This window comes from Peromyscus leucopus, chromosome 3 (assembly GCF_004664715.2).
Source record: "Peromyscus leucopus breed LL Stock chromosome 3, UCI_PerLeu_2.1, whole genome shotgun sequence".
Classification (NCBI taxonomy): domain Eukaryota; kingdom Metazoa; phylum Chordata; class Mammalia; order Rodentia; family Cricetidae; genus Peromyscus; species Peromyscus leucopus.
Genome location: NC_051065.1, coordinates 61031097 through 61041108, shown reverse-complemented (window position 1 = coordinate 61041108; position 10012 = coordinate 61031097).

The window sequence follows — 10012 nt, the reverse complement described above, 5'->3', positions numbered from 1 at the left end:
TTCTACCCTGTTGTTAGCCCAATAACGAACAGAGCTGACCAACGCTACCTTCAGACTCCTCTGACTTTACAGTGCTCTGGTGGTCTTGGGAAGCAAACTCATCAGGGCAGGAACGCTCCGCCTTGGGAAGGTGTGAAAGATCCCACTCCTGTCTCCACTCGGAGAACCTAGGAACAGGTGACGGCCAGAGGCGCAAACACGCCCCCTTGTTTAACTGTCTCTGCTCTCTGTGGTCATTTGGACCACTCTTTCTGAGCCCCAGCAGAACTCAGTTGGACCCTCTGGGCTTTGCCAGAACTTCTGAAACCATGAATGTAATAAAAGTATTGTATGTCCTCAGATTTTAGAGTGACTTTTAATGGAGGAACAAGTGACTCAGTTGCCTAAATTGACTTCTTCAAGGAGAACCAGTTAATAATTCATATGTGCACTTACAAGTTTGATAAATATTACTGCTTACAATAAAAACTCGCAAAATTCATTTCACTAGCATCTTATTAATGTTAGTTTTTCTCAAATCTTTGCTCACTTTACCAATATAATAGGTGAATTTTTCATTGTGATTTTCATACAAGTTGCTCAGTGTGGAAATAGTTGAATCATTTTTAATATACTAAGAACAATGTCTATTGATATCCATCTTATGCATTTACTGACCATTTCTCAGTTCTGCTGTTGGTTATTTTGATGTTACTTTGTAGAGGTACACTTTCTTTTTAGCTCAAATGACAGACAGCTTGTCTTGTCCTCGAAACCAAACTTCTAGATCCTTCCACTGCTGGCTTATTATAGCTAATGTCTAGAAGAATGTTAGTAGTGACTGTGACAGTAGGTCCTGTATCTTCTTCCTGGTGTCCATGGCATGATGTCAGTGTTTCTTATTAACCAGGATGGTGACTGTGGTTGGGATGGAAAACTTAGCTATAGGTAAGAAGGTACCCATTTGTCAGAGTTTTAACTTTATTAATTACCATTTGGTAGCGAAGGAAGTGGTCACTGCTTCGCAACTCTGGAACACTTTAAGTTATATGGAAATATTTTCAAATATTGAATCTTGTTTGCCTCCATAGGACATGTCTCAGTCATTTAAGACACTGCCAGATTCTGTTGGTTGTTAGCATATTTAGTTTTGGGCATTGATATTAATAAGTGATCTTGTCCACTTCTGGTATATAGAAAGAAATACTCTATTTTTTAAAAAAATTCAATTTATCATTATTATATGTATGGTGTTTTGCCTACCTGTATGTCTGTGCTCCACATGCATGCAGTACCCAGGAAGGCCAGAAAAGGACTTGGGATCCCCAGGATCTGAGTTATAAATGGTTGTGATCACCATGTGGGTGCTGGGAATTGAACTCAGGTCCTTCGCAAGAGCATCAAGTGCTTTTAGCGGCTGAGCCACCTCTCCAGTCCCCAGATCCTCTCTCTTTGGTTCCTCACCTTAGTTGTATCTGAACCTGGTTCAGGAAAGCATAGGTTCCATCTCACCTCCAGACATCTCAACTGCGGTACTTTTCTGACTGTGCTCCCACCCTGGCGAGTGTTATAGAGAAGAATTCTGGGGTGCTCTGGGAGTGACAGGGGGCCCACTGATGGTGGTGGCAGTCTGTAAACACTTCTAAGAAGAGATGAGATGGTTTTTAATGAAGCTGAAGTGTTGAAAGTGAGTTGGGAAGGGACTGGATGTGTTTCTAGGAAGAAATGGCAGCACAACCCGAGGTCAGTGGCAATGAGACGCCCTCAGGTTGTCAAGGGAACCGAAGGGCGAGAGATCTACAGATGGAAGTCAGAATGTGGAGCTGGATTCGGGCAGATGGGGCCTGACAGTTTTCTTACAGAAAATGAAAACTCTCCTCAGGGTTTGTCACATCCCTCTCCCTCACTGTGCTTCATGGGAGCTGGGTTCTGGTTCTCTAACTGGGACCCTCGTCCGCTTCTTGGCTTCCTCACCCACCTCCTTAGTGCTTGTAGACAGGTGGTTGTGGTCAAAGGGAGCAGAGAAGCCTTAACTGAGACCTCTGAGAACGCTCCCGGGCGTCTCACCTGCTCCTCAGAAGCTCCGCAACAACCACCATTTCCTCTCCAAATGTGCTGTGAAAGCCCCTCCTGTTTCGACCTCTTATCTGTCCTGAGTTCAGCTATCTTGTGAGATGAACGATACGGTTAGGTGGTTGACCACGTGTGAAAGATTACTGCTTTGGGTTCGATGTGTGAAGAAAACTGTGAGATGGTGCTACGGAGTCCTCGTGGACGGCAGAGGACCGTCCTTCCCTGTGTGAGCAGAGGGTCGCACATCCTCCTCTGACAAAACATACACCCACTGGTCTCAAGTTTATGAGCAAACGTTTTCCATGAGGACAATGACCAGACAAAGCAAAAAGCTCAGGTAGAGGCTGGGATAAAGCTCAAAGCAGCTGAATATGATAAACACTTCAAGGACTCAGGTCCCTACATGGTGGGTGTTTGCTGGCAGTTCTGCTGTTATGACCCATGGCCTATTTGTCACTCTTGGATGCACAGCACCATGTGAATGAGGTGAGCTCTGCGCACCTAACACTAGGAGCCTGGGTTTGAATACCTACTTTAGATGCAAGGCTCAAATAGCATACTCTAAAATAAGAGCGATTTCATCCATGATAGCTACAAAGACACATGGAAATAAATTTAACTTAGGAAGTGAATGGCCTCTGCAAAGAAAATTATAAAACACTAATGAAATAAATTGAGAAAGACACATGTACATAGAAACACCCAGAGACACAGCTGTACACATGTGTGTGCATGCACACACAAATGGAAAGACTGGCCAAGTTCATGAATTGGAGAAAATATAGCTTAAATGTCCGTATTACCCAAATCACTTGACAGAGACAACACAGTCCTCATCAAAATTCCAGTGATATTCTTCAGATAACAAGAAAAAGCAATCCAAAAATTCATATGGAAGCACAAAAGACCTCCACATGGACAAAGCCATGTTGTGAGTGTAACATAGCCATGGGAACATAAAAGTATAGTGCTGACATAAAAACAGACACATAAACCAGCAGAACACAACTGAGGGACCAGAAAAAAATACATGTATTTCACCCTGATTCTTGATGGAAGTGCCAGGAATATTCACTGGAGAAAGGATAGCCTGTTTTTTGTTTTGTTGTTGTTGTTTTGTTTTTTCACTCTTTGTTCTTTTGGCTCTTTACTCTTTGGGGGAGCCCATCACCCAGCTCCCAAATAAATACACATGGAGTCTTATTCTTACTTATGAATGCCTAGCTTTAGCTTGGCTTATCTCTAGACAGCTTTTCTTAAATTATCCCATCTATCTTTTGCCTCTGGGCTTTTATCTTTCTCCATTTCTGTATACCTTTCCATACTTCTTACACCGTGGCTGGCTGTGTAGCTGGGTGGCTGGCCCCTGATGCCCTCCTCTTTCTCTTGCTCCTAGATCTTCTCTTCCCAGGTTTCTCCTCCTATTTATCTCTCTGCCTGCCAGCCCCCACCTATCCTTTCTCCTGCCTTGCTATTGGCTGTTCAGCTCTTTATTAGACCAATCAGGTGTTTTAGACAGGCACAGAAACACAGCTTCACAGAGTTAAACAAATGCAGCATAAAAGAATGCAATATTTGAATCATTAAACAAATATTCCACGGCATAAACAAATGTGTCACATCTTAAAATAATATTCCACAACACTCTCTTCAACCAATAGCAACTCCCAAAATGGATATTTACACACATAAGATTGGAACTTTGCCCTTATCTGTTACCCAGATTTAAAAAGAAAACCTCAAAATGGGTAAAAGGCCTAGATATAAGACCTGAAACTCTGAAACTACTAGAACAAAATATGTAGAAAATACTTCAAGAGATTGATATTGAGGGTAAATGCTTTGTGTATGACCCCAAAGTGAGATTACATCATAGAAAAAAAAAAACAGAGTGAAGAGACACCACACCAAGCAGGAGAACACAATTGCTTTAATATCTGCATCATGTAAGGAACTGGAAGCCTTAACCACAGAGAACACGTAAAATCCGAACAAAAAAAATGGACCAAATAGGTGCTTCTCAAACAACCAAGAAAGAACCAACACATATACGAAAAATTCTCAGTGTAGTCACCTTGAAGGAAATGCAAACCAAAACAACGAAATGCCATCCCATCTAAATTGGAATGGACATAATAAAACAACAAAAAAACAATAAATGCTGGTGAGGCAGGAGGGGTACTTACACACTGATTGGGGACTGTTAATTAGTACAGCCACTATGGAAAACAGGGAGGCTCTCCAACACACTGGAAATACATGTAGCACATAATACAGAGAGTCCGCATGGGGCTGCAGATCCAAAGGAAATGATGTAAGAATAGGAAAGAGATACTTGCACACCCCTGTTTATTGGAGCGGTATTCACAACAGATGGGAGACCGAATCAATGTAGGAGCTCAACAAATGGATAGATAAAAAGGAGGTGATATATAATTCATTATATATATATGCATTTCATTCAACCATGAAGGAAATCCTGTCATTTGCAGCAAAATGGAGGAAATACAGAAAGATAAACACCACACATGGAAATTTTTTAAAAATCAGCCTGAATATAAACCGGTGACTACAGAGGTTGCGAAGTGTTGGGAGAGGGAGGCAGGATTTGGTCGGTACACACTATGTGTGTACATGTAAATATCATGCCATTAATATTATTAGAAATGTCAAGAAAACAGAAACAAATGAAGAGATAGCAGAGCTCACTCTCCTTACCAGATTCACCCTCTTAACTCTTCCTTTCACCTGTCTGCATCACCTGAGGGCCTGTTCCAGAGCCCGGAAGATCTGGTTCCCAAGATGCTGCTGGAGCAGAAACTTCAAATTCACAACTGCTGTCCCGGGATGCTGCCCTCATGCAGACTACTGATGGCTCACCGTCATATCCAATAGAACAGGTCCTGGACTAATATTTATAGTTATATAATTAGAAGTGGAGAGTTTATTTCTAAGATATCTTAACTTTCTAGGTTTGCTGCTTATATGTGACATCTAGGCTGTGCTATAGAGTGGACAATGGTCTCCAAAGACCCACGTGGTGACTGCTTTATCTCCCATCTAAGGCTTTAAAGGAGGTGATGGGACCATTAGGAGATAAAGCCCAGTGAAGGAGTTGTCATTTATGGTGCATTCCTGCTGAGCTCCTGGCCTGGTTTCAGGGAATAGCACCTAGCCCAAATCCTTCCTTTGTTTAACCACACCTTTCCTTTCTCTTACCTTTTGTTTCTCTTATCGACCTATGTGAATCTTGTCTGAGAGTCAAGGATCCCAGAGTCCCCCAAGGATCAAAGGCCTATGAAAAACTTGGTTCAGGAAACCCAGAAGACCATGGTACCTGATACATCAAGTAATTTGCACTTGGCATTTGGTCTCTGGGAGCTCTTTTTAGGTTGTGTTGAAGGTACAGAAATTAACTGGCTGAACTATAATAGAGAGTAAATAAACATGCCCTAGGTGAAGGGAAAGTGCTTCAGTCCTTCAAGGCTGGATCCCCTCTGCAGCTGCCAAAGGCTAAATACATTCTTAAGGTGCCTCTGAGTCTATTTTCATGGAGCCGTGTGTACCTACACGCCCATGTCGTGATTCACAGCACCAGTCATTGAAGACGTGTCTTTAAAGCGGCTGTTGGTGCCCTATGGCCCTTCCTGTTTCTCCCTTTATTTTCTTGCTTCTATGAGATAGAGAGGTCTTCTTCACCACACATTTCCACCAAAGTCTATGGTGGTACAACAGGTCCAAAGTACCTGGACCAATCGAACACGGAGTATGCCTCAGAAACTTTCTCCATTGTGTGTTTATTTTTCTAGTTAGGCATGGTGGTGTGTGCCTGAAATGACAGCACTTGGGAGGAGATAATCAGGTTGTGAGTTTGAGACCAGCCTCACTAGTGTTATGAGTTCCAGACTGATTGTCTTGGGTATTTTCTAAAGCACAAGAAGCTATCGGAAAATTGGAACCAGAAAGTGGGTCATTACTGTGATTATAACTGAGGTGCAGTGAAGCTGGATAACTGGTGTGTGGGAGGAATTTGAAAATTTTGGAGAATCTGGTACCTAGAAATTATGGAAGCAGAGCTTCATGAATAGTTCTGATGGGAGTTCAGAATCTTAATAGAATATTCCAGAATCTTAATAGAAATATGGACTATGAAGGTTATGTTCATGAAGTTTCAGATGTAAATAAGCTCTCTACTGGGAACTGGACTAGATGACATCTTTATTATACCTTGGCAAAGAATCTGAATTCATTAAGTCGCTGCCTTGAGACTTTGTGGCAGACCACATTTAAAGCTGATGAAAGTTCATCTGCTGGACGACATCTCTAGGCTGCACAGCATCTAGGCAGTGGCATGGGCACTGTTGACCACCTTCAACTCAATTTGCTGTGAGAACAAAGAGCAAAGAGAACAGTGGAATTTCTGAAAAGCTGATTAAGCTGGAAAAGAAGCACATTTAAAGAAAGTCCTATCAAGAGGGCAGAGGGAAAATTGCTAACGAGACCACAACCATGAAAAAGAAACCAAGTGCTTCACACCAGGGGAATAGGGAACATCTTGGAGCCATTTCAGAATGGGAAAGGCTCTATATGCTCGAAATGACACCAGTTTTCCTCAGGGAGCCCCTCAGCACTGGCCTTTCTGGGAAGCACCTCAGTATTGTGCCTGTCCTCCGAACCCGGAAGAGTAGAACCAATGGCCGGGGACCAGGGGCGCAGCTGTGACCTGCACTTTGTGCTCTTAGGCAACGTGTTATTAATCCTCGGAGCCTAGCTTCCTGAAGGGAGGACTACAGCAGATCAAGTCAAGTCCCTTCCTCCTCTGACACCTAAGACTCTCAATTTCTAGACACGCTCAAGCAAGCAAGCCACTCTCGTCCGTGACATGGCCCAGCTTGCTGGCCCATCAACACTGACCCAGCCTCCAGAGCACTAGTTGAACATGGTTCAAACTCTACAGTACTACTTCTCAGGACTAGCAATCCCTGTTAGAGACCAGAGATACTGAGTGGGGAAGGTTCTGTGAGGCTAGGGTAAGGAGTCCTGTCAGAAAGCAGGAGTCTGAAACTTTGGCTGCCAAGGTTCCTCACAGCCTTGTTGCATTGGAGACACTGGTGAGTGATTAAAACTGGGATCAGCACCCCCTTATTGGCACAAAATATTAAGATCTCAGGGGGCAGGTCACACTGTGAGACAAGTGACCAGTTCTTCCCCCTGTCCCTCCAAGTCCCTCTCTTACCTCATCATACACTGTACTATCTCCTTGCACAGCCTCCAGCTTCTACCTGGTCCCCACTATCATGAAGTAAGCCAAGTCTCTAGGGAGAGTGTGAGCAGGAAGAAGGCAGAGGAGAATCAGTCATGTTCACCCCACGTCTGCACACGAGGTCAACACAGCACTCTACTTTCAGTTCTCCCTGTCTTTTATAACTTCCTATCTTTCTTGATACATGTTGGCTCCACTCACAGAACATTGCTCCCACTTCATTATGCAGAACGTAGGTTTGTTCATGTCTCTACATGTCTCTGGGAGTCTGTGACCTCCGTTTCTCAGAAAGGTCTCAAATTATGAAAACAAAATGGTCTGCTGTCATTTTGACTGTGTGTGTAGCAGTACCACACATGCTCTCCTCACCTGGGCCATTTCCTGTTTTTCCACCTCCACCTCTCTTAATAACAGCATGGTAACCCCACAGGGCAGAATTAGAATGGGGCTGACAGCTCTCCCCTTATGTGGGATTCCTTAGACAGTCTGCCCATTCAAGGCTTGGGATGAGTCAAAAGGGTAGACTGGACGGGTCCCATTGAGGTGTTTTAATCTCTTTTACAGAGCCTCCTTCAGACACTTCAGGCTCTCCTGAGTACTGGACCAGAGTGACATAAGAGATGTTTCCTGTTAAACCCACAGAGTCTCACTCAGAACAGAGTAACCGGGGCACGTTTTTCCTCCCCAGGAGCAAGCAGAACTCTATAGCTGTGGAATGTTCTTCCAGTCTTGCCCTGCAATTGAGAAACTGGGTAGCATGGTTCTCAAAGTGTAAACCACTAGCCCTCTTTTCTAGGTTTAGTGTATATTTTGAAGCCGCAAAAACATTGAAAATGATTTTTTAAATGTTAAATGTCCATAACAAGTCATTGTAGATACCAGCACACAGAAGCTGCATCAGCCCTGGGAAACAGTGAGGAGGTGTGGGATGTGGGGACCAGTCTCTACTTACTGGGACTCAGTTTCACACGAAATGGAAACACAAGCAATTGTTAAAGTTCTAACACTTGGGACTGTGTTGCCTTGACCTGGGCGCTGCAGTTTATAGCTTTAGAGACACTTTTAATATAAGAGAATGTGGGGCTGGAGAGATGGTTCGGTGGCTACGAGCACTTGTCGCTCTTCCAGAGGACCAGAGTTCAGTTCCCAGCACCCATGTCAGGCAGCCCACAACTGTCCGGAGCTCCAGCCCAAGGGCGTGCAAAGCCTCTGGCCTCTCACTCACCTTCACACAACCACATGCAGACACACACCTACACACAAACTTTCAAAAATACCAAAAACAAATGTTAAAGATAAAGGACTCCAATTATTCTAAAATGAAACTTCTGCCTGGTATGGTGATGTATGCCTATAATCAGGATTATGTCTTTGCAGGTCAGCCTGGACAACTTTGTGAGACCCTGTGCCCAAAACAAAACAAAACAAGAGCTAGGGATGTAGCTCTGTGATTATGCAAATCCAGTGATGCTGGAGGCCTAGGGTCCACCCCCACTACCACAATAGTAATCAGACCAATTGATGACAAGTGCCATGCAAGACCTCATTAGCAATGCAAAAAAAATCAAGTCAAGCATTCTGTAAGATCTATATGGAATTGTGTGATACAAATGGAGAAGGCTGAAGGAGAGGTTGCTGAGGAAGGAGCATGTTCAGAGGCCTTGAGAAATGGTCAGGACCTCTCTGAGAGGTTCTTCCAGGGCAAGCTTCTCCGTGAGCTGGAGGGAGGAAGATCGGGTGTCTGGGGACCCCATCTGTGCATTTCATTAGGACAGTGGCTGACCCACTGAGAATGCAAAGAAATGGCGTCTATGGGAATTGGTTGGGCTTCCCAGGAGCCACAGGGTTGTTACAATTGTCAACAGATGTGGAAAAGGTATGCAGGAGTTTATCCTCAAAACCTTAATTGACTTTACATATATTAGACATGTAACATATTTGTGTAATACAGACACACACACACACACACACACACACACACACACACACACACACACACAGGTAGACAAGCCGACAGAGACATTATTACCATACTAAGGTGAAACTCACTCCTCCTAAGAAAATTGCTCATCACAGAGCAATTGTTCTGAGAAACAGTGGTCTATTTGCTTAAAGAGTGCATAATTAACATTATTTACTTGATCATTTTTTGTGTATCGTCTATTGGCCTCTGCTAACCACATGTTCATGGATAGCTTCTGGAATCATGCTCTACCTGCCCTGGTGATGGTTTCTCAGGCTCATGGGCCATCAGGGGGACTCAGGAATTAGCTAGAAGAAGCCAGAGACCACAAAGACATCAGTCTTAGGGCAACAACTGATCCTGAGTTGGCACTGGGAATATCTTAATCTCATCAATTGTATAAAGAGAGCCAAGTTTAGGAGGGAAGGAAATGGGTGTCAGGTGAAGGGTTCAGAAATATCAAAATTAAAAAAAATTATAAGTTTAAGAGATGAAAACTGACAGTCATCAGCTCTAAAGGTTAACTGCTAACAATGGCTGTCTGCTTTACGGCCAGCTCCTCTGTCAACAGCCAGGGGTTAACCTTTAACCCCCTTGCCCCTTATAGCCAACAACTGCCTGGACCAAAGTCAACTTTTAATAGTTGCTTTTACGTGACTCCTAGTGTGCATCCCATGCCTGATACTATAAAAGGAGGCCAGTACCCACCTTGATTGCCACAGCCTCAGAATTCC